Source organism: Cardiocondyla obscurior, linkage group LG25, assembly GCF_019399895.1.
Source record: "Cardiocondyla obscurior isolate alpha-2009 linkage group LG25, Cobs3.1, whole genome shotgun sequence".
NCBI lineage: Eukaryota > Metazoa > Arthropoda > Insecta > Hymenoptera > Formicidae > Cardiocondyla > Cardiocondyla obscurior.
In genome coordinates, this window is record NC_091888.1 from 297,166 (window position 1) to 323,084 (window position 25,919).

Sequence of the window (25,919 nt, forward strand, 5' to 3'; positions counted from 1 at the left end):
TCGAAGAAGGAAATTGAAATCTTACGAAGGGATACGTTGTTACAATGGGACAGTCGGCAATTTTCGGACACCCCGTATATGACGTCATAATTTATCATCAATCCCATCCTATTAGCTTACGTGGAAACAATTGCACGGTACATGAAAATGAGCGGACAAGGCAATAAGACAATTCTTGATAGCGCAAACTTGGCGCAGATCCAGAAGTGACAATACTGGCCGGAATGGTTTTGTTGCCAAATCAGAAACACCTGCTTTTGTCACAAAAATCCCGTGTGCTTGAAACGTGATATTAGCTCGTAATTGCTAATGAAATTGTGTATGGCCCAATTCTATGTATATTGATACGAGGCGCTAATGCACGGTGCATTGCCCCTTTCGCCACAAAGCCCCCCCGGGTCGGAATGGACAATGCGTGTGATCCGCCCCATGCATCGAGCCTTTAGAAATTCGACAAGTCTCGTCGGTTTATCAATGGTGTGTTTTAAAGTTCAAATTCCTTTACCACTATTAAAGAACCATTTGGAAACGTTGAGCGACGCTAAGCAAACGCATTGTTCGCCTGTACTTATAAATGCAAGAAATATTTTTTTATTATTTTTCACGTAATAATTATTTAATATATATATTGGCAAATAAGTTTGTTCAGTTTTTGTTTCGTTTTAATTTATTACGTTAAAAAAACGGAACGAACTTATTTGCCAGCTTAATATTAATATTTTTTTTAATGCAATTTTTTTGTGCATTTATGTTCGCGCCTTAAATTTAGACCGTTTGCTTGGTAAGCCCATACACCACATTATTGTTTCGACTAGGTCTGCTCCACATCCATTGTGGGCAACCTCGTTAACATTTCCATCATCCATCAGCGACACAGACGAGCTTTCGGTTGTCCCTGCCGGTTATCGACGAACGCGGATGATCCGCGTTTAGCTCCGGCTTTCACTCGTATTAGGGAAATAAACCGTCGATTTTCCTTGGCAAGCGAAGAACGATGCAAAAGTAGCAGAAATAAAAATACTAAACTCAGCGAATAAAAAACGTAATTTACAAAAAAAAAAGAAAAAGACAGATTGACTAGCGCCAGAAACGATAATCCTACTACGACACTTTATTCAGCGAGAAACGAAAATTTTATAAATTTTTTTTTTCGCTGAGTGAAGAAAACGTAACGCCTTTATACATCGGTTGGCTTTTCCGTGCGTGCGCGCACGTGTATCAGGGTGAATTTTTAAATTAAGAAGATACGAAACTTGGGTGGGACGAAGTAGATAATTTTAAGTACAGTAAAGTCTCATTTCGGTGTAAATATCATTAAGTTTTATGGTCTAGCACGCGCACTGCTGTGAAATATCGTTTGCGTAAGCACAGTTTTATGCGTCGTTTCATCCGCGCAGTTACACCGCGGTTATGCCCGCTATAACATCGTCGCGACAATAATTTGGATTCACTATCGATAGACGGGGGCGCTCGCAAAGAAAATTGTCAGAGCAAAAGTCCAAGAGGTAACGACCAATGAGCGCGGCGAAGTTTTCTGAAAACGGAGAGCGAACTTCTTCCCCTACGATATCACCGGCGCGAGTCTCAAGTTCCCCATTGCCGTACGAGAAAGGCGGCTATCCCCTCAAACAGATTATGAGCCCCGGATTTATTTTTACGACCGACCAGATCCCAACGCACTCGTCTGCGCTGAGGAGGAAAAGGCGCGAGGGAAGGTGGAAGAACTAATACCGGCCACCCGCTTGATTCGATAGCGGTGCTTCGAATCATGACACCGTAAAAAAAAAAAAAAATATATATATATATATATATATGTATATATATAGTATATTTCAGGTTTCATATTTGCGCATTTCTTTAATTTTTGAATTAATTTAACTATTTAATAATTTTTTTTTTTTTTATTATATCTTAATATTATCAAGTTTACATTGAGGGAAGAATAAAATCACATTTTCGTTTAAACATCGCAGATAAGAACAACGTATTTAATGCGCGACATCGGAATTTATTTAATATACGCTTTGCGTGTATCGTGAGCCGCGACTGATTACCTACAAAATTGAGATACATACGGTACGTGAGACGTACGAGAGACCGTTCTTCCTTTCTCCATCCACGCTCTTATCTCTCCCTCTATTTGCCCGGGTAATGAGCTTCCCGCCGTTATATCGTCGCCGCTAACATTACCGTGCCAACTCCACGGACGTTTGCCCGTCTGTAGGAATACCGCGTGCGTATGAAAAATCGCGATAGAGATTATCGGATCTTTGCTACCGCGAGACTGAATGCGTCCCAGGCAAATTATGTATCGCCGGAGATCAAAAACAGGCGACGGTTAAAAAGGATGATTTATCGGATAGCGACCTCGCTTCCGGCTATTACGGCGCGATGCGTCAAACAAAGTGCCGCGGGCAAAGTGCGCAAGAATCCTTTCTCTGTCCTTTATCTTTCACGATGAGAGAGATTTTTACAAAAGGAGATCGAGCCCGGGGATATATATTGCGCCCGCCGATCTTCGCTGAATCGAGAAAGTGTCTTATCTTCGTGCGCGCGAACCACGAGGTCGACTGAATAAATACGGTCGATTCGATCTGCGACCGATGAACTTCGGCGATTCGCTCGGGCACGGTCAGTTCCCAGATTTGAGACGCCGTAAAATGTAAAGACGTGCGATCGGAGAACGGTGAAAGCGGGGAAAAGGAATATAGGGTGAAAATGTCGGGGAGGTAACCATTCCTTCAGTGGTAAATTCAATGAAAGAACATCCGCAGAAGGGCAATGTACCGCGCGGGGATGGATATACATTTTTAAATTTACGAACACTGCCACGCACCGCTGGCAAGAACTTGTCGTTCTTGTTACATAACGTTCATACGATATGACGGCAAACTCGCATTCATATTTCACGTAGTATTATACAAATAGTTGGCGTTTTATATGACGGATCGGTGTAATAGCGGTGGCGGGGAGGAGGCTCCGCAAAAAAAGCAGCAGTTACAGAACCGCGTACGTTGCATGGAAAAACTACAGTTCTCTCGCGCAAACGAGAAAACGAGCGAATCTCCCCTCTTCTCTCTCTTTCTCTTTCTCTCTCGTTCTTTTTTTTTTATTTTTTTCTCTCAGTCAAATTAATTGTTCCGCCGGAAAGAATTCATTTCCCCGCAGGCGTCTAATTATGTGCTTTTTGTCGATACGCATCATCCAATTTGCCTGTCGCCATTTCGCGAGTGAAAAAGATCGACATGGCCCGATAGAGAATCACCCGACATAATGACTAGTGAAGCGAACATAATGCTGTAAAAGGAAAAAAAAATGCGGGGGGCAAAGAACAATACGAACTTGTATAGAATTATCTCCGATCGATCGTCGGAAAATTATTATTTTTAATTAAACGTATCTCTGTTCTTCAACCAGAATTTTATCACGCGCTCGTCTAATTTTCATCACTGCCGAGTACAGCACGGTAGGCACTTAGGCAATCTGTCGACAAGTTTTTCCGTTCTCGTTTCGAAATAATGGTCGCCACATGGCTCGGGGATGCTACGACGCTTATTTTAGATAAAGAATATATACTTTTTTTTTTTCCTTCTTACAGAAGCTTCTGGCTGAATCCGAAATAGATAGAACCCGGGGACTCTCTAGATAGAAGCTGCGACAGAATTATCGAATCGCGTTAGAATCGTGCGAGTGATCTATCATCTTAATTAAAAACCCGTTTTAAGAGCCGAGGAGAGTCAGTTTACTCTTACAGACTGTAACAAAGACGGAATGTTTGCTAGTTAACAATAAGAGTGGCAGAGATGGCTGCGTAGAGTCTGTAGCACCGTTATCGAGTACTTGGGCGACAGGAATTCTACTCGAGCCAACATCAGGGTCAGATCCCGGCGTCGGCCCTGCCGTCAGTCCCGACGTAGACGACGTAGACGTTAGTCGAGTGGCATGCTAATGAACTCGCCTACCGGCGCGGAACTTATAGTTTGCTAGGGGCACTTTAATCAAACAGAAATGGGCAATTACAATTATTCTTGGCATTCGCTCAGAACCCGAGCGCGTAAAAAGAAAATTACGATCGACGGAAAATATCGCGCGCGAGCATCCTCTGACAACGCGCTGATAATGTATAACAGATAGCAGAATATTTTGCTGGGCAAAATAAAATAGCTCAGCGTGTACGACGCCTAATCTTTGCGATCTCTAATATTTGCGATATAACCGCTTTGATTAGGAATAAAAATATATATAATATTTAACCCATCTTGCAGTAATTTACTTATCAGTAGATAAACTCGATGATTACTGCAGCTTTGTTCTCTTGCCGAGTAAATGCGAAATGAAATAAAGCCGTCGCGGTACGTCACGTAGCGCGATTAAAATAGAAACGCGTCAATTGCGATAATGCCTCGGTGTCGATGTCGATTGCGAACGGCGAGGAGGAAGGTGAAACGTGGAAAAACGAACGAGGCATAGAGATAAACGCGAGGGGAGGAGGGTGAAACTTGCGTGACAATTTGAATATGTCAAACTAATCGCCGTACAGCAATAGGAGGACGTGCACCAGTCAGACGTACAACGTACGTATGCGCGGACGTGTATTTATACGCGTCGCAGTTTGATTGTGTTCGATTCTCGATAGCTGGACGAAGTTGGCGAATACGTGAGCGAAATTTCGAACCGTAACGAGCCGAAACTTTCTCGAGATTGACGCGCTTTGAACCCGATGCGTGAAGTCGCTGCCGTTAACTTTCGTATCCATGCATGTCTATTAAACTGATTTCCGCCGAAATAGTCGAATCCGAATTAAAGTTCGCAAATTTATATGAACACCCATCATGTTCTGAATAGATACATCATTCGTTTAGCGCACCTGTTTGAGTTTTCGACATTCGAATTCACCGGGTGTAATACGGCCGTGTAATAAATGATAGAAGCCTCTTTGTTGAAAATTAATTAAAAGCCTCCGTGTTGATTAAAAATCAACATTAAAGTAATATAATAGGAATATCATGCGTACGATTTAAAGCAATATACAGTCGAATGGATATTTCATGACTTTACGTTACTTTTCAAATATACGTTCTATGTATGTTCGCCGCAATTAAACCAAATTTCCCAGTTTCTGCTTTAACGTAACGCTACGCGTTTATTAATATGTCACAATTACCCAGTTCAGTTTTATTACCCTTTGTAAGCGGTTTTTACTCCTTCGTGCGTTTGGGAATTTATATGGGGGGGTACATACATACATTCCACTCTCACGTAGCAATTAAAAATGATATCTATTTTTTCCTTGCGCCGCATCATTATTTCAGATCTCTCAGAGATCTCGCGAGGAATCGTAAGTGGCCGACGTCGAATTTGCGCCGCCTGTCCGATCATCAATTTCGTATTTTAAATTACGACTTTACCGTCGTAAATTTCCTAATTCGAAGAGGAATTTGTAAAAGTTGCAGCGCAAATTTGAAGCTGGCAAATGTAAATCACGGGCTTGTCTCGCGAAATTCAAAACATCAGCCTCTCAAGGATGAACGAGCTATGCCTCGGAGCAACTCGATCGTGCCGCGTCGACGGTGCCGCACGGGAACGGCAAACATCCCCCGGAATTGCACTTTCGCACCCCCGCGCTTCTCAGATGAGGCGGCAATAAAAATATTGTTTACGACGGGAATAAAACCTAACATCTCACCTCCTTCTCTTCGCTGTTCCACGCTCCGCCGAGCGTACCACCGAATAAAAAGCTCCAACGGGGAGGGGGGTGGGAAAAAAAAAAATACCCGGGAATGAGAAAACGTCGCTTACAGCGCGTGTTTTCGCGCATCGTAACGCGGACGACCGCGAGGGCGCGATATAGAATGAAATGAAATGAGATGAGACGGAGATGAGATAGGAACGAAACGAGATGAAATGAAACGAAATGAAACGGGGACCGAGTTAGCGGAGACCCGGGAAGAGATGAAACGTGGATGAAATTTGTAGGACGATGATACACGACACGCGACTGTGCGCGTTATCATAATATACGTTGGTGGCAATGATCGCGTTTACGCACGGTACAGAACGTTTCTGTTAATTTCGACGGAATTCCCAGCTACCAGAGTTTGCGATTTTCTGCGTTCAGTGTTAATTTTTTACCTTATTCTTTATTCTCTTTTTTTTATTTATTTTTTATTTTTTTTTTATCGTTAACTATTTGAGTGAAAATTCATTTAGCTATTCTAATTTTATAGCTAGTGGGTTAGATATATTTCTTAGCTAGTATTAGCTTGGTACTAATCATAATTTGTTTAGTATTCATATAGCCATTATTCAGCGCGAAAAAAAGATTTTTCGCCGCGTACTAGTTTATTACGCGTGCTGATCATGTTACGTTTATTAAAATTATGCCAGAATAATATTAAACTTAGTTGCACAGCTGGGCTTTACTTGGGTTTTAATTGAAAATTTAAGTCGGTGGTATGGTCGAAGATATCCACGCATTTCGGATTGGATTTAGACTAGGCTGCTGGAAGTACCATTAACTCGGATTGGAAGTTTCTGGATTAGATTTCCGGATACGCGAGTGGATAACACGATATACGCGGAAACGGGATATAGAAGGAATGAACGGGAATTATTGACGCAGCAATAACTCGAAAACACTAAAAGGCCATGAATGTTTAACGAAATGCGGATATTCAGACGGTGCGATAGGTAGAAAGGATCGGTAACTTGCGACTGTTGCTCATTTCGTTATAAAACTATCGACTTTTGAGGAGCGTTAATTTCACACTTGCACGTCGAATGTAGACTGCCGGTAGACCGGATCGTTGATTTTTTTTTTGTTTTATTACGATGAAAAAGAATGGAAAATTTCGATAAAATGCAATCGCACGGAGACGTGAATATATAACGCTTGATATACGCGCGGATCCTCTTGTCTACCGTATGGCATGACCGCTTGTCTACTTCGCCTCGCTTCGCCTCGTTCGCCGACTTTTTCCCGCAAACTTCGTCGGCGAGTTAAAAGATATAGCGCGGCCGTCTAGTAGTGAAAATAACGAGGGCTGCGTTTGCAGTAAATAATTTGCATACATCGTGCAAAGTATAACGTTGCAAAAAAAAAAAAAAAAGAAAAAAAAACGTGGAAACGCGCGACGTCGTTGAGGCATAAAAGAGTCATTGTATTATGCATTGATGACATAAGAGCACGTTTATGCATTATTTCGAGAATTTTAATGGAAATGCCTTTTGAATTTATACGCTTTATAAAATAGGTACGTTATAAGACTAAATCAACGGAATTGGCAGTAAAATTGCAGATTCCCTGCAAATGCCGTGCGTATCATGCGGGAAACGTGAGTTTAAACATATATATACGCGTACCATTCTGTTGAATCTCTCGTAAACCCTAGGGCAACGACAAAAAAAAAAAAAAAGAAACGGTCGAGTACAGCGCAGTTCTATTTTCGCACGCGAGCGATCCCAGCTCAACTCTTTGCCTGCGCGTTTAATTAAAAATTAATTCTCCAATTTTTTCATCGACGATACTTACTACATAAGCGAATTAATGCACCCGGGAGAGGCACGCGCAATATCTCGCACGGTTTTTTTTTTTTTCCTCTCGAATCTCATCCGTGTCGTCTGCCGTGAAAATATTTAATTAGATCGGAAATTTGTGAAGGGGTATATAAAGTTTGTAAGGGGACGCGGCATTATGCGGCAGCTTTATGAATGTTTAATGACATTAGAATATTCACGGGCGCTGCTTGCCGTGTCGGACCGCGCCGGGATTTCCACGCGTTACGTATTTCGCGATAAAACTTCGCGTCACGTCACAACCCGCGCGGCTCTTGGCCGCGTTCAACTTTCGAGGAGCATTAATTTCACGCCTCGGTCAGATATATGACCGAATGCTCGGCTGGATCCCCCCCTGGTGCTGTTTTTGCGACAGCGGCCAACGCTGCACCGGTAGATATACGAAAATCCGTCGCAAATCCATCCACCGGTCACCCCTTCGGCGCTGTGAAATTTCATCGAAATATTCAACGCGGAAATGCTTTAATATTATTATATCGCTGTGCGCCAAAGTTTTCACTCGTGAAAAATAAAATGTAAACGGACTAATACTTATAGCGCGCGATATTTGTGGACCATGCACGCCGACGCAATTACATTTTTTTTTTTTTTTTCTTCGAGCCGAGGTATAATATTAATTTTCAGAATTATTAAGAAACGTTATGAAAGCGGAGATTTTATTTTCCGCCCCGTAATTGTTTGCACTTACGAGGCACACGTTAAATGTAAGTAAATTATTACGGCGTTATTTTTATGCTTGCCCATGCGCTTCGAAGAAACAAAGTTAGAAACTGGTTTAACGTATCGGCAAAACCGAAACTGTAAGTAGCGATTTTTACGTGCGTGAAACCGACGCTGGAAAGCAACGTTGAATCGACCAACTTTCGCTATCGAGTTAATGCTATCGGGATTGAAGTACCGCGTCTCGCGGGCGAATATGCTCGAGCATTAGAGTTTCCTCGTAGTTCGGTAACAACTAGTAATTTTACCGTTCTTACTTTTTATATCAGACAATACGATGTGATTAAATTGTGCGTGATCCACAGATCGTAACGTATCGAGCGCTACGTGCATCCACAATATTTAACAGCACGTTAATACCGATGAATATTATACGCGTTCAGGATATCGAATATTTTGTGCAAACATACGTTAAATCAATAATGACGATTCGTGAAAAAAGAGAGAAAAAAAAAAATATATGCCTTACACATCTGAATGCACGCACATGCGTGTTTTATAATGCAACGCATAAATTTTGTTATACAACGTATCGAAATTTATATCCAATATTTACAAACCTACATGCGCGGGGGAGGGGGAGGGGAGGGGGAGATTGTGCGTGAGCTATCGTGCAACGGCGGTAACACCAGAGAGCATAAATAAATATAATAAAGTATTCGGGACGTGGACGTTATGACGATAATGGTATATTTTATTAACGTCGGCACTATTTTTAGGAATTATTTTACGCGCTACTTTTAGCTTCGTTTAGCTATTAGCAAAGCGTGAATATCGCGATTGGCACCGCAGTATCGTGTCACCGGGACGCGACCTCGCCAATTTTAACACCGCGTTATCAATTTAGTCGAAAATAATTTCGCGCTTTACTCGCGCCCACAGCCTTCGCCAATCATAGAGCGGAATTATTCATGAGGCAATGAGAGCCGACCGATCCTGTCAAGTCTTTTATGCAAGTCGTTCGGCCGAACCACTTCACGACCTTTTGTTTAAACGCGATAATTATTAATGGCATTTCGCAATCGTCCGTTCTCCACCCGCCCGGCCACTCCGCCGTCGCTCCGTCGGTGTCCCTCACAGACAGTCAAGTCCCTTCTAGGCACTTGAGAAATAGAATACGCGAGTTTTCTAAAGATCCCGCCTTAGCTTCTCCGTTGGATGCCATAAATTATGAGCCTTAGAAAGTTCCGAAGAACAATGCATTTCTGCGAGCACGAAAGAGAGAGTTAATTGAAAACTCCTGCGCTTGAAGCTGGACCTTCGGACGAGAGGGGGAGACCTGTGCGTACGGTTAATTGGCAAATCGATTTAACGTTGCGGCCAATAATTAGGACCACTCCACGTGAAACTCCGTATCCGAGCGGAAATTTCGAAAAAACATCCTCTTTTACGCTGGCAATATATTTGAAAAGGGGAGTTTATTTCATTAATCCAAGTATTTAATAATACACTTTCCAAATTTTCCCTTCCCCTCACCCCTTCAGCGGAATACGCTTTTTCCATGATTGTTACGGCCGAGAGTGCAATTGAAGTCGGCGATAATATTTGATGGTTTATTGGAATATAAATTGCGCATCAAAATCGATTTCGTTCAAGCGCGTGTGCCATTATTATTCAAAGGGAGGAATCCGTCGCATATCCAAAACGTACGATAACAGTAACAATCGTGTATCACGCGATTATCTTGGGCCGGGACTGCATAGAGGCGGTTTCACAATATTGTTAATAAACAAAGTGTGTCATATATCGATGTAATACTATTTAATAACCCCTTAATTCGGTAAACGCGAATCGAGTTTCGCGCAGTAATTCACGATACGCGAATGTATGCGCAAACGATACGATTACATAAACGAGCAGATACGTGTAAACGGCCCCCACAACGTTGCGCTACCATAGTATTTAATCATTCCCTTATCCGGCAAACTCAAATCGAGTTTCTCGCAGTAATTCGCGATAGAGACATATTCGATAACTACGTAGAATAGCCACCCTCGATGAAATTAACGGAGTGTATTATTATGAAATATCTATTATCAACGCTAGAGAGACGAATTAAAGTTGTACGAGAGGCGACTTTAAAAGGGGGAAAAAAAAAAGAAAGAAAAAAAAGAAAAGTAGTAGGATCAATTTAAATCGGCGATATGATAAAAATTGTAAAGTGATTATTTCACCTCTATAAATCTTTCCGAGTTCGTGATAACTTATCTATATGGAAATTGCATCGGTAACTTGCGATCTCAATTTTTAAAGAATACTTGGATATAACTCGAAAGGGGGATATTGTGCTCGGAATAATGCCGAGTTATGGATGCTCGCGATGATTTGATGACTCGAGAGCGAGTACGGGATAAATCTTACGATCGCGATAAGACGCGCGCGGCTCTCCAATTTTCATCATAACTCGGGAACTTTGTGGAATCTCGTGACACAAAATCGCATGTGCGAACTCTATTACGTGGATAACGCGCAAGATGGCAAATGGCATGCGCAGGGGTCTCGTCGAGATCGTTCCTCGTCTTCAAGTGCTTCTCTAGGCAACTTTACAGAGGTAGAGGCCTGGAATTCGCCCACACGTACACACGCTCGCGTAACGCCGCCACGTACTCACACACGTCGCGATATCAACTTTGAAGTAGGAACGTAATAGGGGATGCCCGTTGTGGAAGGCGCTCACCGTAATTTCCGAGAGAGATTTTATTAGCTGCGCGGGCTTTTCGCGAACAACGTAATGAATTAGCGAATAGTGCACTTAGTTGAACAACTGCTACTGTCTTATATCATTTTAAACTCTTAAAATTGTTCTTTAATTAAAAATAGAACGTGCAAGTGTGCGACTACACCGGGACGATAGAAATTTAGAGGTAAAGTGGACGAGAGAAAAATTAAATTATTATAAAAATAAGTTGCATTACCGTCGAGTGATTATTTATTGCGTTTACGAAGCGATTACTTTCCACGCAAGAATTTTTTAATAAAATCTTCGCGATACCGAAGGGATGGTTGACGGCACGTATTGTAATTTCGATCGAGACATCGAATTTTTATGGCGGTGTCTTTTACGGGCGACTTCTTTAGTTAATTTAAATTGCTAACCGACTATCTGTTCCCCTATTGGCCTGGGTGATCAGGCACCCCTGTCTCGTTCGCAAAACGCACGATCGATCAATACTTCGAAAACCAGTGGAAGCGTGTCCTCGAAGGCCGTGACAGGAAAAAACGAAGTACCGATAACGAAAGAGTCGATGGGGGTGGCGACGATGGCGTCGGGAAGGAGAAAAAGAAAAAAAAAAGAAAAAAAAAAATGAATTATGCGAGGAATCGAAAATGCTGGTCACGATGGGAACTCGGAGGTATTGTCCCGACATCCTCTTCGTCTCCTTTTCCCGCCTTTCTGTTTTCCCTTTCTCCTTCTGTCCTTCTTCCACTGAAAATAGAACGAAAGGAAAAGCGCAAGAAACGCGGACGATATACAGCATGTATACTGGGTAGGAATCTTACGAGACGTCGTTTCCTGATGGATTACCTATTTCGCGCACTTCTATCGCCTTACGGAATTGGTCCCGGAAACGTGCATTCATAGCGCCGCCGACGGACGAAATACGCTTCCGCGTTGAATTACCAGCATCTATCCTCACAAACGTTCCATAAATCTTTATATTGACGGATTCGACGGATCCTTCTACCTAAGAATCCTATACGTAAAATAAAACAACTGCACGAGTTTATCGAGCAAAAAAAAATTTTTTTTAACATAAAAATTGATGTTCGCCATTACTTCTGTAATTCCTCTCTTTTTTTTCTCTCTTTCTCTCTCTCTTTTTTTATTTTAGTAAGTAAATACAATTCCAACGCAGTATATTTTGTAAAATTATTATTGTCGTACATTGAGATCACTTGAGACTATTTGATTTCATATTCTAGTAGTAATAGCGTTCTCAAGTCAGTCGGCCCGGGCAGTAGTATTACCAAGGATGTGTACGACCGTCGTAAGTAATAAAAGCAAGCGATGTTCACATAAAAAGTTGGAGAATCTACAATCACCTGGCGATAAAAATGAAAGAGTTTCAGCGATTTTCTGGATAAAAATTTACCAAGTTCTAGTCGGTTAAAAACTTTTTTCTTAAATCTAGTATTTTTTTTAAGTATCTCGAATATAAGACTTCTAATAAAAAATACTGCGGCATAAATCAATTTTAATTGATATAAAATGTTACGAGCAATTTCCTCATAATGAATTCATATCTGGTTTTTTTTTTTTTATATTTTTTTAATTATGTCTTTTCAGATTTAATTATTAAGATTCTTTTGAAACGTGAAAAACTTGGAAAGCACCGGTGCTTTATCAGTTATATTAATATTCTAAAAAAAAAAAAAAAATAATAATAAAATAGATAAGTGTCAATCGCGCGGAGGAGGTAAATCAATTCTATAATCGATTTGCAAAGAAAGAGTGAGGTCAAGACGCCAATTACGGTTGGCGGACGAAGATGGAAGGCGGTAGCTGGGAGGCAAAACGCCGTATTTTCATTTGGCCGGATCGCTCGTCAACCGGCAGTTAATCCTGGTCGAAGGACAAGCCCGGGGATGAACTAGTCGACGCAACGGGATCGTTAGTTTTAATCGTTCGGCTGCTATTAGTTCGTGTCATTCTACCTCCGCCTTCTCTCGGGGCCGGCTTCCTTTTGTCTGGCCTCTCTGTTTCTCTGTCGATTCGATCCCACCTCCCCTGTTGCCTCTTCGTCACTCACTTGTCGCTTCTTCCGCGGACCATCTTTTCTCACTCGGTTCGTCGAGTCGGGCTCTTCCTACCTCGTTCGCTCCTTAACTGCGTACTCCCTGGTGCCCGGGCTCAGACGACATTATCGATGGCGGGCATTAAACGTCTTTTGCCTTTTCCACCACCCTCGTTCGCTCGCTGCTATCCCCTGCGCAGGGCGAACCTCTCAACCTCTCCCGTTCTAACCGGGCCGACGTTCTCGCTGCTGTCGGTTTAACGTGGATTTTCTATCCGGTGGCTTTTGATAACGCCTTGGCAGCGTCTTCCGCGTTACAACGAAACCAAGGCCGGGCACCGATGTTGAAAAATGAAGTGGCTTACGTATCCCATCCTCGATAAAGACCGCCCCGCGAATAATACGTTGCTCCCTTCTTTAGCTTGTACTTGAACACGACGTGGTTTCGATTAAGTAAAACACTGAAAAGCACCACGACCTATATTGCAATTGACTCGCGGCGATTTTTAATTGAATTTCGACAATTCGACGAATCCCCGAACGAAAGTCCCGCAATCGCGCGCCAACAAAATGTTTGGCATTTTTGCATTTCACATTCATGAAAATGAAATGCAATAGATGCACACGTATGGCAAACAAATGGCAAATCCCGCGTGCAAGGGAATAAAAAAAATACATATCTTCAAAGCTGTCTGTCACTATATTAAAAATAAAAATATTAGAATAAAATTAAAATTATAATAATTATCTAATAATTATATTTTTATCGATCTTAATAACAGTTTGAGGAAGTATTGTATATATATATATATTTTTTTTTAAGCATTTAAAATATTGACTCAATTAATAGTTCGTATATAAATATTTTATCATACTTAAAAATATATTTTAAAACTTTATAATTTATTTACTAGTCAAATATCTCGATACTTTTACAACAAATATTTAAATTACGCGCACGAACGACGGCTCCGTAAAAATCTGATTGGAAAATACTTACATTTGATAATTAAACACGTTGACTTTCACGCGGCAATTCTCAAAGAAGTGAATTAATCGCACGGAATTAGCAACGGCAGCAATTTTACGTTATAAAAATAAAAAAGAAAAAGAAAGCAAAAAAAAAAAGTCGTAATTCGAAAGGTGACTGATGACGGCTACTGCAGATCAGAAATTGTGAGCGATCGATTCCTCGATATAAGTAGGCATACTCAAGGCGTAATCGTCCGGGTGGCTCTTAACGTGCCGAGCGTCGGGACGAAACTTGAGAAGTATTAATCCCGCCCCGGGAGAAGATATCGGGAGCAGCCGGTGCGCGCGAAGAGTCGTGCACCAAGAAAATTACACAGGCTAACGCAAGGTAACGGAATCTTAATCTCGTTGGTCCCACCGCGCTTCTCGCTTTACCGATAAAAAGAACGAGCGAGAAAGGCCTCTTCCGCTCGCAGACTTGACAGGGACAGTAGACGGCCATCTCGCCGAGATTTTCCACCTGGCGGCCCCGCGCCACCCCTGGGGTGTAATTTCGGTAATTTAATTTCTCGGCTTAATAGAGGAAGCCGGGATCGCGGAGAGACGAGACAGCTGAAACGAAAAAGAAACGCAGTCGACGCGAGAAGGTGAATTACATCGGTCGAGTAGAAAGGAACCATGAAAATGGCACGTTCTTTAATAACCTGTAGAAAACTTGTGTGTCGTTTGCAATAAACTACAGATATAATGAAAGATAAAAAAAGGGGGGAGGGGAAAAAATGAAGCAGAGGGTACGAGAGCATCCTTTTTAATTGATCGCCTGGAGGGTTTCACAAAGAACGAGCCTTGTTTCAAATTATAAGAGAATTTATCAATATATTTTTCGCGGGGAGAATTGAAAAATTTTTAATGTAGCAGTGATGCATTACTGGTCACAAGTAACTGCCGCGTACAAAGAGAAGAGAGCTCGCACGGCATCATAACAGTGCTTTTATCCGATACAATATCAAATACGTTTTCTCGTCGCTTTATATAAATACCATTACGTTGAACGTAGGAAGAGCTCGCTTTCTCGTGAGAGAATAAATTTCTATATTCAGCGCGCGATACGATCCCGCAATATGTGGCAAACGGTACGTATCGCCAGGGAAATGATTACTGACGCGTATAACGGAACGTGTTATCGCCGGAATAAAAGCTATCCTTCGCGCGTGCTAACGAACGGATAAATTTCTTATGTCTGTATACGTCCTGCGATATGATATAACTACCGACGCGCACACCGCCGCGCTGTACATTACTGTGTGGCTAAAATAAACGCAACGGAAAAGGCGACACGGAAAGGGTGGTCGCGGTTTTTGCCGGCGACAAGCCGTCAGCTTTAACGATCGCGTAGGAGAACCGTCCGGGCGCGTCCTGATTTCATTAACGGTTTTAAATACGGGCCTGCACCGGTAATTCCGACTCGCGGCGAAACGCGACCGTAAACCGTCCTCGAGAAAAGGAGGGAACAATTTCCATGATTAAGGGGATAAACATTTACATTTTTGCAGCCCACCCTTCTTTCCTCCCCTTTCCCCTATTTTATTCGTAATTGAGTTCCATAAATCACTAAATACTCGCCTCCTGATTTATTCAGTGTGCAAACTTTAATTCTCCTGGTGGACTTTAACGTTTTATACGGCAGAGTTGACACAGCTTTATATAGACGTTAATTGCGCGATATAGACTCGACATTATGACAGCCGCGCGTTATTCGGATTCTCTGGGGATTAATATAATCAGTGGATTCTACATATCGTGCAGTGTGCAGAAATGTAATAAGCGGAGCGTTAAATTTTCGAATGGATATATCTCGAGTAATTATTAGCGCATGGTCTGGCCGCGCAAGAGACGGTAACGTGTCGCGAGATCATCTTTCTTTCTTTTTTTTTTTCCTTTTTTTTTCTCTTTTTTTTCCTCTCCTTTCTTTTCAGCGATAAATTATCCACGTAAATTGCTTCTTTGAAATAGAAATGTTCAAAGCCTAACCCCATAATCCGATTAAGACGAGCGCACACTTGTCTCGCCCACCATTAATGCCCTTCTGACTGCACCGCGGCGGCTAGTTGGATATTCCGCGTACGATACATCCCCCGTAACGTCGAGCTCTGAAATATCACGACACCGAGTCGTTGGGAAACGCTTGCGAATGATAGATATACGATGCACGAACGCACCATATATTCAGGCGTGGCCCCGGATAATCTACTTTTCCTTAATTTATCTTACTCATACGTAACGCGTGCAACCGCGGTCGTGCAGCCGCGCGTCATGACTGCCGCGCACGTGCGCTATGTATTCCGGTATTCGCGCTACGCGTTAAAAACTATTGTCAAAACGCAGCGTATATAGTCCCGACTGCTTGCACAACAACGCACGATCGTCGGATTATCACGGCGATTATTAATATTATTAAAAAGTCAAATTTAAAATCCGGCAAAGGTTCGGAAGAATTGAAACTGCGAAATAAGAAGTTTAGCCTGTTCGAAGAATATAAGTGAAATAAATTTCTGGATCGAATCGATCTATCGCCTCTTTCTCGGTTCGTCATTTTGTCGCTCGCGCGCGTGCAGCGCGTATCGCAAATAATGTGACTATGCACTAAACAAGCATATTCGTTTATTATTCCGCGTCATTCGACGGCCGACAATGACGCGCGACGCCGACTAGAATAATAACGTGAAATCACATGTCGATTTTGAGCACGCGGGTACTTTGTGCGTGTTATCTACATGACGTTGCGCCTAGTCTCGTAATGCGCCGGTGGTCCACGCTCGGTTCGATTCTGTGCGGATCGATCGGGGGATATCTATAAACCCTCTGCTTACGGACGTGCATAAATCGCATTCCAGTCGCGTTTGCGTGCTACGCGCACCGTCGATTCGCCATCCTGCGGCCGACTACTGACAACGACGGCGCGACCGCATCGTCAGGTTGGTATTATTAAACGATTCGGGACCCCGCAAACGGCCAACGGCTACAAATTGTACACGCAGATTGTAGACGTCGCCAACGTAAAATGCGCGCGCTGCGTGAACGGCCCCGATAACGCCCGTGCCTCTCTACGTGCGCGTTTTGTTAAACGTTACGTCGAAGCAATATCGTTGAAATGTATATAACTTGTCTCCCCGCCGATTGCGTCGTAACAAGACATGTGAAATTAATCGAGATCAAATTGGGACGATAAAAAAAAACCAATCTGCTAATATCGCTCTAATGCATCCGTTCCGCAAACGGTACGTACGTCGCGTAAAATTGCACGCGATTCGCTGCGTTTTCGCTAAAAAGCTTCCCTGGATGCCGCATGTTCGTACAGACGTGCCCCGTGCGCGGCTGCATATTTTTCTCGCAGCTACGCAAATTCTATCCGACAGTTTAGCTCGGTGACGGAAAACGGAACTCGATGCACACCGTTGACTCTGCGCTGTTTATTCTGTTACGTGTCAGTTGTTGCCGAATAACGGATGAATGTTTTCCCGAATAAAACTTTCACGATTCTCTGCCGACTTTATGAAGTGGGTATATATCCCACCCTTCTCGTTATTAATATTAAATCGCGCTTTAGGACGGGCTACCCCGCCGCGCTCCATTACCGTCGTAAGAGAGAAGCCCCGCGTTCTCTCTCCCTTGTTCTCTCCGAGAGGATCGACGAAACGGCGCCGCAGCCCGGTGATTTGAATAGCACTGATTGACTCCCTATTATCATCGCCCGGCTCCCCGTTAACATGATAATACGCATTAGGGTGGTGCCAAACCGTACGTCTCTCGACGCCCTCTCTGTCTTCTCCCTTGTCGAAATCCCCATATCTGCGCGCAAATATGCACGGCAGGAATATAGGGAAGCGTGCATCCTGCCGTTAAGAGAAGCAGACACCAGAGCACAGTCGAGTCCAAAGCACACCTTCGACGTTCGCCGCACGTAAACGTTTGCCGAAGTGGTCAACGACGCCAGCATTATCGCGAGTCTACGTTAACGAACCGATGAGCTTTATTCGCGATGGTGTCCGATGACTAGTATTTCAAGCCAGGTGTAAGGTTACGAAAGCAAGACTCGGAGATCGATAGTTTCTTGTTACGGTAATAATTTCTCTCCCCGTGCATTTCGAAATTATCGCTGGAATAATATTTTTAATTATACCGTCACGTATCTGCGTAAATTATTCGGGAAAATTTGACAAGTTTTCGTATTTGAAAGATTTATTATCGGACTCTCTTTGGTAATATCGGAACGAAATTAACACTTGGCATTATCTTGATCGTGCGTCAATCGAACGTATGTAACATGGTAAAATCAGAACACGATACAGTTGCAAATGGTAGTGGACGGCGTTGTAAGCAGCATTGCGATCGTTTACAACCCTTTGGCATATTCCAGGTTGAGGTACGGAAAGGCAAATTGTATTCGAGTTCGCAAATATATAATTGCGTCGCGCAATCTAGCTGTACAATGTATTATTAATGACATATGAATTTATCTCAATATAATTTAAATAAGCATATTTGCGTCCAAAATTTTCGCCTATTATTAGACTGGTGAAAATGTTGCGCCGTTTATTTGCGCGAGAGGTAATTTGCGGTAAATCACCGTGCGAATCATAATAAATTTCAATAAATAAAATCCTGGGCTTTTGGACCATTGTATCAAATACGTCAATAATTTTTCTCTCTTCTAATGTATTACAATAGAAACAATAAGGATTGACTAACGTTCTGCGGTTTGTGTTCACTTGGCAGTTTGTAAAACGCCGAATTTAATTGCATCGCTTCCTGCCGACGTGCGACTATTTTGTCGATGACACTCCGCCATCGGCGACGAAAATTACGTAACGGTTCATGCACGTCATCCCACGTTGAAACGTAACTAATTAACGTCACTATAACCGTATCATTCTCGACACGCATGCGATCCGCAGACGGAAGGTGACGCGAACGTACGGAGTCGCCTGCGACCTCCGACAAGGAAGCTCGCGCTGAAATCGTAATATCGTTGTCCGCGTCGGAAGATCTACATGATAATCCATACCGTGTGCGATGCGTGCACGCCCGAGATATTCGTACATACGCCGTATATGAATACGTCATCGATAACACATAGATACGGCGGCTTCATTCGGTACATCGACGACGCAGGACGACGTACTAGATTATCGTAAATTAGCGTATAACGTTTGCGCTCTTTCATCGATCTCTCGATCCGCATGAGCGATCGCGACGGCGATCGACAGGGCGAGCTTTTCGCGGCGAAAAGCGCAGCCTTAAAAAGAAGGAGGCGACGCGGCGGGCATGTAAATAAGCGCGGCGTGTAGACCGGCGGAGCGGACGTGCACACGACTCCTCGCCCGGAAAGAGCACACGATCGCGCAGGGGATGAAGGAGGGCTGGCGGATGGAGGAAGCTGGATGAAGCATGGGGATGGGTTAACAACGTGATCACGGTTCAAGCACTCCCGCAGGATCGCCACATCAGCTGGGCCGACCCACCCTTTCTCACCATCCGCCAGCCTCTTCTCCATCCGGTATTTTGCCCCCTCGTACCGATCCTCCCCCGCGCCACGGGATATCCCACGCTCTTCACCGTGTGTGTCAGGCCGCACGTCGGGGTACACTCTCGTCGTGGTCTGTCAAGATACCCTCCTCCTTTCCCCCCCTTTACCTACCCCCGCGATCGTTTCCATCGATGCATGCGCGACGCGCTTATATGCACGTGCGAACCTGCCATGTGCAGATCGCCGGTCGTCGATTAACAGCCTCGTGCAGAGCACAGCCGAGAGCATCCCGCCGCATCGCGGAAACGCTCGCGTTTGGAAAAATGACGATCCTCTGTCGGTTTCGTGAACCATGTTTTTCGCGATGTTCCCTTTTTTTTTCTTCTATTTTATTTTTCCTCCACTCTTTGCGCGGTAACGTTTCTTTTTATATATGTATATACTAGTATTGTATATATTTCTAGCGCGAAATATCGATATTTTTGCCTCGATATCACGCAATAGCAGTAACGGTCACTCCGTCACGACGGGACGGCTCGATCAATTCGTATTAAGCACCCGCGTTAATGAAGAGATCGGAATATTCGATAAGCGGTATCAGCGACACGTATACGCAGGAAAATAATTTGCTCTCGCTGTGAGATGTCACTTTTTAATTTTTCACGAACTAATATATCGCAGATCTACTGGCGTTACGAGCAGTCACCTGTCAAATCGTGTAACCAGCACTTTGCAATTAATATCTCTAAAATCTCGGTGCATAAACGTATTTCCCGGCCATCAGGCCACCAACGCGCCGCAATGTATGTTACTTTCCATTTCTCGCGAACTTTTCGCTTCCCGTCAGATTTTTTATTCCGCGCAAAATTCAAAAGCGATTACGCGCTGTATGTAACCATTGACGGCCAATGCTAATTACAGTGCGCCCAAATATCTGTGGCGTATATAATATATTAAACGTAATGGGTGCACGTATGTTTACTCGGTATTATGCGTAAACACAATGAAATAACAACGCTCGTACCATGATTTTCGTCATTGCCGTAAAACGCCACTAGCTCGCGTGAGTTATTTATGACGAATAATTTCCCGATTGGGTTTATAGCCGGGTGAGGTTTGCCGGTGCACATTAATTGGCTTTATTATTACTATCGCCGGGCATTAAAAACCGCTCGGCAACGGGCCGGTGTGCTTTCGCCGTGTCGATTTCGAAAGTACGAGCGGGATTTTCTCATCGGCCTGGAAGTACCTGGCGCCCGATCTCGCGAATGCAATTTCATTAGTCTAATGGATTTCGATGCTCGGGACTGTAATCCGCTATTTTTTGCGTGCCGCGGCACGGAAAATTGGATAATTTATGGGTTTGAAGTAATGAAAGGGCATTTAACGTGCGCGGAAAGACCCGCGATTCGATAACTTAAAAAAAAATCGAGTTGACTTCGCGCGAACGCGAGGGGAAAAAAAATAGAAGCAGGACGAAAAAAAAACCGGGAGGGGGAGGGCGAAGGGGAGAAGTAAAGGGGAGAAAAAGAGGAGCATTACGGACGGCGGAAATAAGGACGAAATCCGGACAATTCAGGAACAACGCAATTACTTTGTCACAATAGACTCGCGGAGTCCACTAGCCCTCTTGGCACAGGCGTCTTATAAGAGCGGGCAAACTCGCGAGGTCGAAGGACGGATGTTTCCGATCCTTTTACCTTTCAATTAATCGCCCCAAGAATATTGGAGCTGTCGAGAGCTCTCTCTCGAAATGTCCAATTCGTACGGTGCGCGCCGGGGACCTAAAAGATCCTAAAGATCGAGCTTGGAATTACGTAATACGTAACGAGTTGAAAATCCGGATAAATGCTCGGCGAATTTTTATTCGCGGCGCACGTGTACGTTAGTCGGTTTATATCAACCGCGTAATTTGAAATTTAATTGCGTCCCGGTGACGCTAACGTCGGCCGCAATCGCCTTCTACATATTTTATCACTTTCGTTAATTAAGACCCGCGCGCGTGCGCGCAAAACAAAACGAAATCTGAAATGTAGATTTCGCCCGCCCCCGCCGCTGTTATAGCGCGCCAAGAGGAATAATTTACTTTTTCAACACGCCTAGCGTGTGTCGCGTCCAAGCTAGTTATACTGCCTTTTCACACAGAATTTCACAGCTCGTAAACATGAGGACGGAGACCCGTTGCACGTGGCCGTCGGTTAATTTAGGGCAGGTTCACGATGCGACGTTCCCGTGAGCGCGTACATTGCGCGCGTGTATGCGTGCCTGCGTGAGATCGACCACGGGCCGATCGTGTTCCGTGCTATTTCAGTGCTTGAATTTTTAGTACCGCTTCTGTCGCTGTTCACGGAAGCTAAACTTTCCCCGGAAACTCTATCCGGGGGAACGATCAACGTGCCAGTCGACCAACGTTGCAAACGTTACTGTCATTCGGCATTTCGATTAGAATCGAAATCACACGGTTTAGTATAAAAAGGCGCGGTGGCGAGATGAAGAAACAAAAATAACGTGAAAAGGGAAAAATGTTAAACGAAGTCACAAAAGATCACAAAAATACGTACAAAAATGGGCCGAAAACAATTTTTTTAATTTATACTTTATATGAGTTTAATAAGAACCGCAATAGAAATATTTTTATCAGTGGGTTATTGCGCGAGGATCAAGAATTGCGATGACGCGGTAAAATTTTAATTACATCCGACGACAGTAGGTTTCTTTAATCTCTCAATTATTTTACTTAATTAATTTTCTTTTTTAGCTATATCTTAATATTTTCTATCCAAATCTATCGGATCTCCTAGCGACGATATAAAAGAAATTACGCTATAACAACGCGTTTTTTATTTTTTTTTATTTTTACGTTTGCGCGTTCCTTTAATTTCTCGATTATCTTAATTACTACTGTTCGTATTTTTTGTAATACAAATATTAGACGTTGCAAAGCGCGTGCTTTGGTGTCGCGTTGAAAAATTGATTGATACAATAGAAATACCGCAACGTATCGATATTATATTCGGTATATGTTCGGAATAATATTCAGCATACATTTTTTCGTAGTTTGTTAAGCGCCCAGAGCGATCATAATAAACAAGTCGACAACCGGGCGGCATAGGCTCTCGCGTTATTGTCCTCCAACACTCCCCCATTCCATTGCCTGAAGCCGAGCAGGTATCACGCACGTAGCGTAGCTTCCGCGCACACGTTATTAGTCAGCCGCACGAGCAGTAAGTTGTTATTAACGTTACATATAAAGCTTTCGGTCCATTGAATTTAGCGCTCAATGATTTGATATCGATAAATGACTCGTACGCGGATAATATTTCTAAATCGAGTACGTTCGCGCAGAGTTTATTAGCTGCCGACACGAGTTAACTTTTACGATAAATAATTCGCATATGTGCGTAGTATTCATGAAGTAAATGACTTTCTTGGAATGTTAATTGCGTGAAATTTCCTTCACGTTTTAGATAGTATAGGAATATCTTTATGACGAGTGAGGGAGTGTGGTGGGGGTAAGCGGAAGGGAGCGAAGGTGGGGATAGGCGGAAGAGAGAAGGCGCGTGGCTCGGTCTCTCTCACTTCCACTCCGCCGGCGTATCCGTTCCAGCTGCACGTGCTTTGTCCTTCGCTAAAAAGTAATACGCATTCTACGACGTACTGAGATGTATCCCGGCGTGAATCAAGCTCTCTGGCGAATGCTCCGTACGCGGATTGTGTTTATGAGAAGTAGTTGTACTCTTAAAGTAAGTTTTATTGCAGTTTAATTTGATTTATATTCGCGTCTTTTAGGCCGATTATTCTAACCTGTAGGCGATTGATTTAAGCCTTCTTCGACCAAGCTCCGAGCAAATCGTTCGGGCATCAATTCTCTCTGCTAACAGTGTTTCCCCCAGCCGCGGAATTTCCGCACACGGTAGAAATATCGTTCGTAATGAGGAAAGTTAATCGGCGGTCGGCTTGGTCGAGGCTCGGTCGAAGTTGAAAGTATCAGTTAAATTGAATGCGATTCTAGTTAATGTAATGTAGTATTCGGCATGCGTCGCGATGTACAACGTATTGCGTAGCGTGCGAGAGACACCGAGGTCACGGCACGAGGGGTGTACGTGTCTCGCGGTGATCGTATGTGTGCTTCACCTTGAAGGGCAATGCCTTCTGGTCGAGGTGATGACGTAGTCACGGTCGAGCGTTTACTTAACAGTGACTCTCGGTCAGTACGCCGTTCGCGCTTCTATTTACTGATCGTATGTTAGCCGATGCGAAGGTCAGGTCGTGGCGAATGTTAGATGTTAATACGCAGCGTGTTAAGTGTGTATAATACTAATCGAGTATAACTCTTTTTTGTGTTTCAGATTAAGATCCGGAGAAGGATGGCTCGACCCGACACTTTCCGCAGACATCGTGACGGGAAGAGGAAACAACGAAGATCGAAAGAAAGAAGGCTAGATCCGACACTTGATGCAGACATGAGGAACATCCTGAGAGGAGGAGGAGGCCTCGGATAGGCATCCTGCAACGGCGGAGCAACCCCGAGGTAAGAATCAATTTTTATTTTTAATTAATATTTTTTCGTTATTTATCAGAAGTGTCTTGTGGCTTTAATAGCAGTTAAAAAGTAGTAGAGAGTTCAGTAATGAACAGAGAAGAAAGTTTTTAATTTAAAAATTGTATAATTGTTTCAAAATGTTATTTGAGCAAGAAATAACTTTGTTCGTAATTGTCTACTTAAGAAACTAATTAGGGGCGCAAAAAAAATTTTTTTTTACATTTGATGTTTATTTAAATAACATCTCTACATTAAATTTTTTTTCTTTTTGTTACAGGATCATCTTTAATAACTCCGCTGCTGCGCATCGACCTGTGAGTCTGTGATTTTGATTATAATACTAACCTGTTAATGCAGCGATATTAAAAGCGGTATGAAATAATAAAATACAGTCCCCCAACACGTATAATACAAAAATATTAAATATGAATAAAAATAAATTTACGTGACTCGCGTTTAATTAGTTTTTATTATTAGGCAGGAACTAACCAAATATATTTTTATGTGTAATTAACATGTATATATTTTTTATTCGCCAAGGATGTTATCTGAGCAAAACTTTGCTTAGATAAAAATCCGAAGGCGGTTTTCAGAAAGAGATCGCCGTCGATACAGGTCAACATACGAACTGCAGCCAGTTCGTCGGGCGTTTTTTTCGGGAGCACCGTTAAAGTTATTCGCGCGATTTTTGCTTTGCGAAATTTAGGAACGCGATTGCCGCTCAGGGTCGCGCGAAGTATTTCAACAAGTGATGGTGTTTTAGCTTTCGCGATTGTAAAGTCACCCGGTCGTGGTTTTCGCGAGTTTCCTGTGCGCGGAATGACTCGACACGTCCCATCTGGGAGGAGGAGGAGGTCCGGGAAAGGGCATCATGCTTCGGTGGAGCAACGTTTTGGTAAGCATCATTTTTTAATTGCATTCAAATAAACAGCTTATCGTTTTATACATATATTTATTTGAATATAACTTTGTCATTCCAACAAGAATTAAAATATAAAATTTAATAATTAATTAAGAAAGAGATTTAACATTTTGCAAAAGTTTTATTTGTCAGAGATTTTATTTATATGACAACATTTAATTTTTCCTTGTTTAATAGAATAATTAGTTAAAAACGCGTAAAAAATTTTTTTTTAATAATTAAAATTATTTCAAGCCTCTCTACAATTAATATTTTCTATTTTTATGTTACAGAATCGTCGTAGCTGCCTTGCTGTAACTCCACCGCTGCGCATCGAACCGGTAAGTCGACTACATTATTTTGCATGTGGTGTAAGTTTTAGCTTAGGTTTCAGCATTAAAAGGAATTGTGCAAACAGTTGTACAATTGCACTGTACAACATGAGGAGTCGTACACAAGAAATCGTACAATTAAACAAAGAAAAAATAATTTTATATAAATTAAAATTCCCGCAAAAGGAATCGTGTAATACATTTAATGACGGTCCTATAAAAGAAAATAAAACATTTTCTACCGTTTATCAGCCGCCGGGTAATATTTCTGTAAAAATACAGCTCGCAAACGCGAATAAAATTTTGTAAAATAAATAACGCAACACATTACGTTGATTAATTAAATAGAAATATTATTTGATAACAATGATCGCGCGGAATCAGTTTTTTAAATTTATATATATATTTTTTTTTATTTTATCGACGAATTTCTCTCGTTTATATTTAACCAGCGAATTTGTCTGTAAAATAAAACTTGTCAGGCCAGTCGTTTTTATTTTCGCGATAACGCCGCGTATCGTTAGATTTAAAACAGCGAGAAATCTTACGAGTAGGCAGTTAGGTATTCCACGTTGATCGATCCTGCGTGTCCTGCTTAAGTGGAGGACGTCGT

At 42.7% G+C, this 25,919-nt stretch overlaps 1 long non-coding RNA gene across 1 annotated transcript in view; it reads left to right on the plus strand.

Moving 5' to 3' along the window:
- The window catches only part of LOC139111747 (uncharacterized), an 85,977-nt gene extending 60,388 nt beyond the window's left edge, over positions 1–25,589 (plus strand). The window contains exons 5-7 of the long non-coding RNA XR_011547262.1: positions 23,880–24,061; positions 24,351–24,968; positions 25,268–25,589. This is a non-coding gene — a long non-coding RNA (uncharacterized lncRNA). The remainder of the gene's footprint in view (positions 1–23,879; positions 24,062–24,350; positions 24,969–25,267) is intronic.
- The last annotated feature ends 330 nt before the right edge of the window (positions 25,590–25,919 follow it).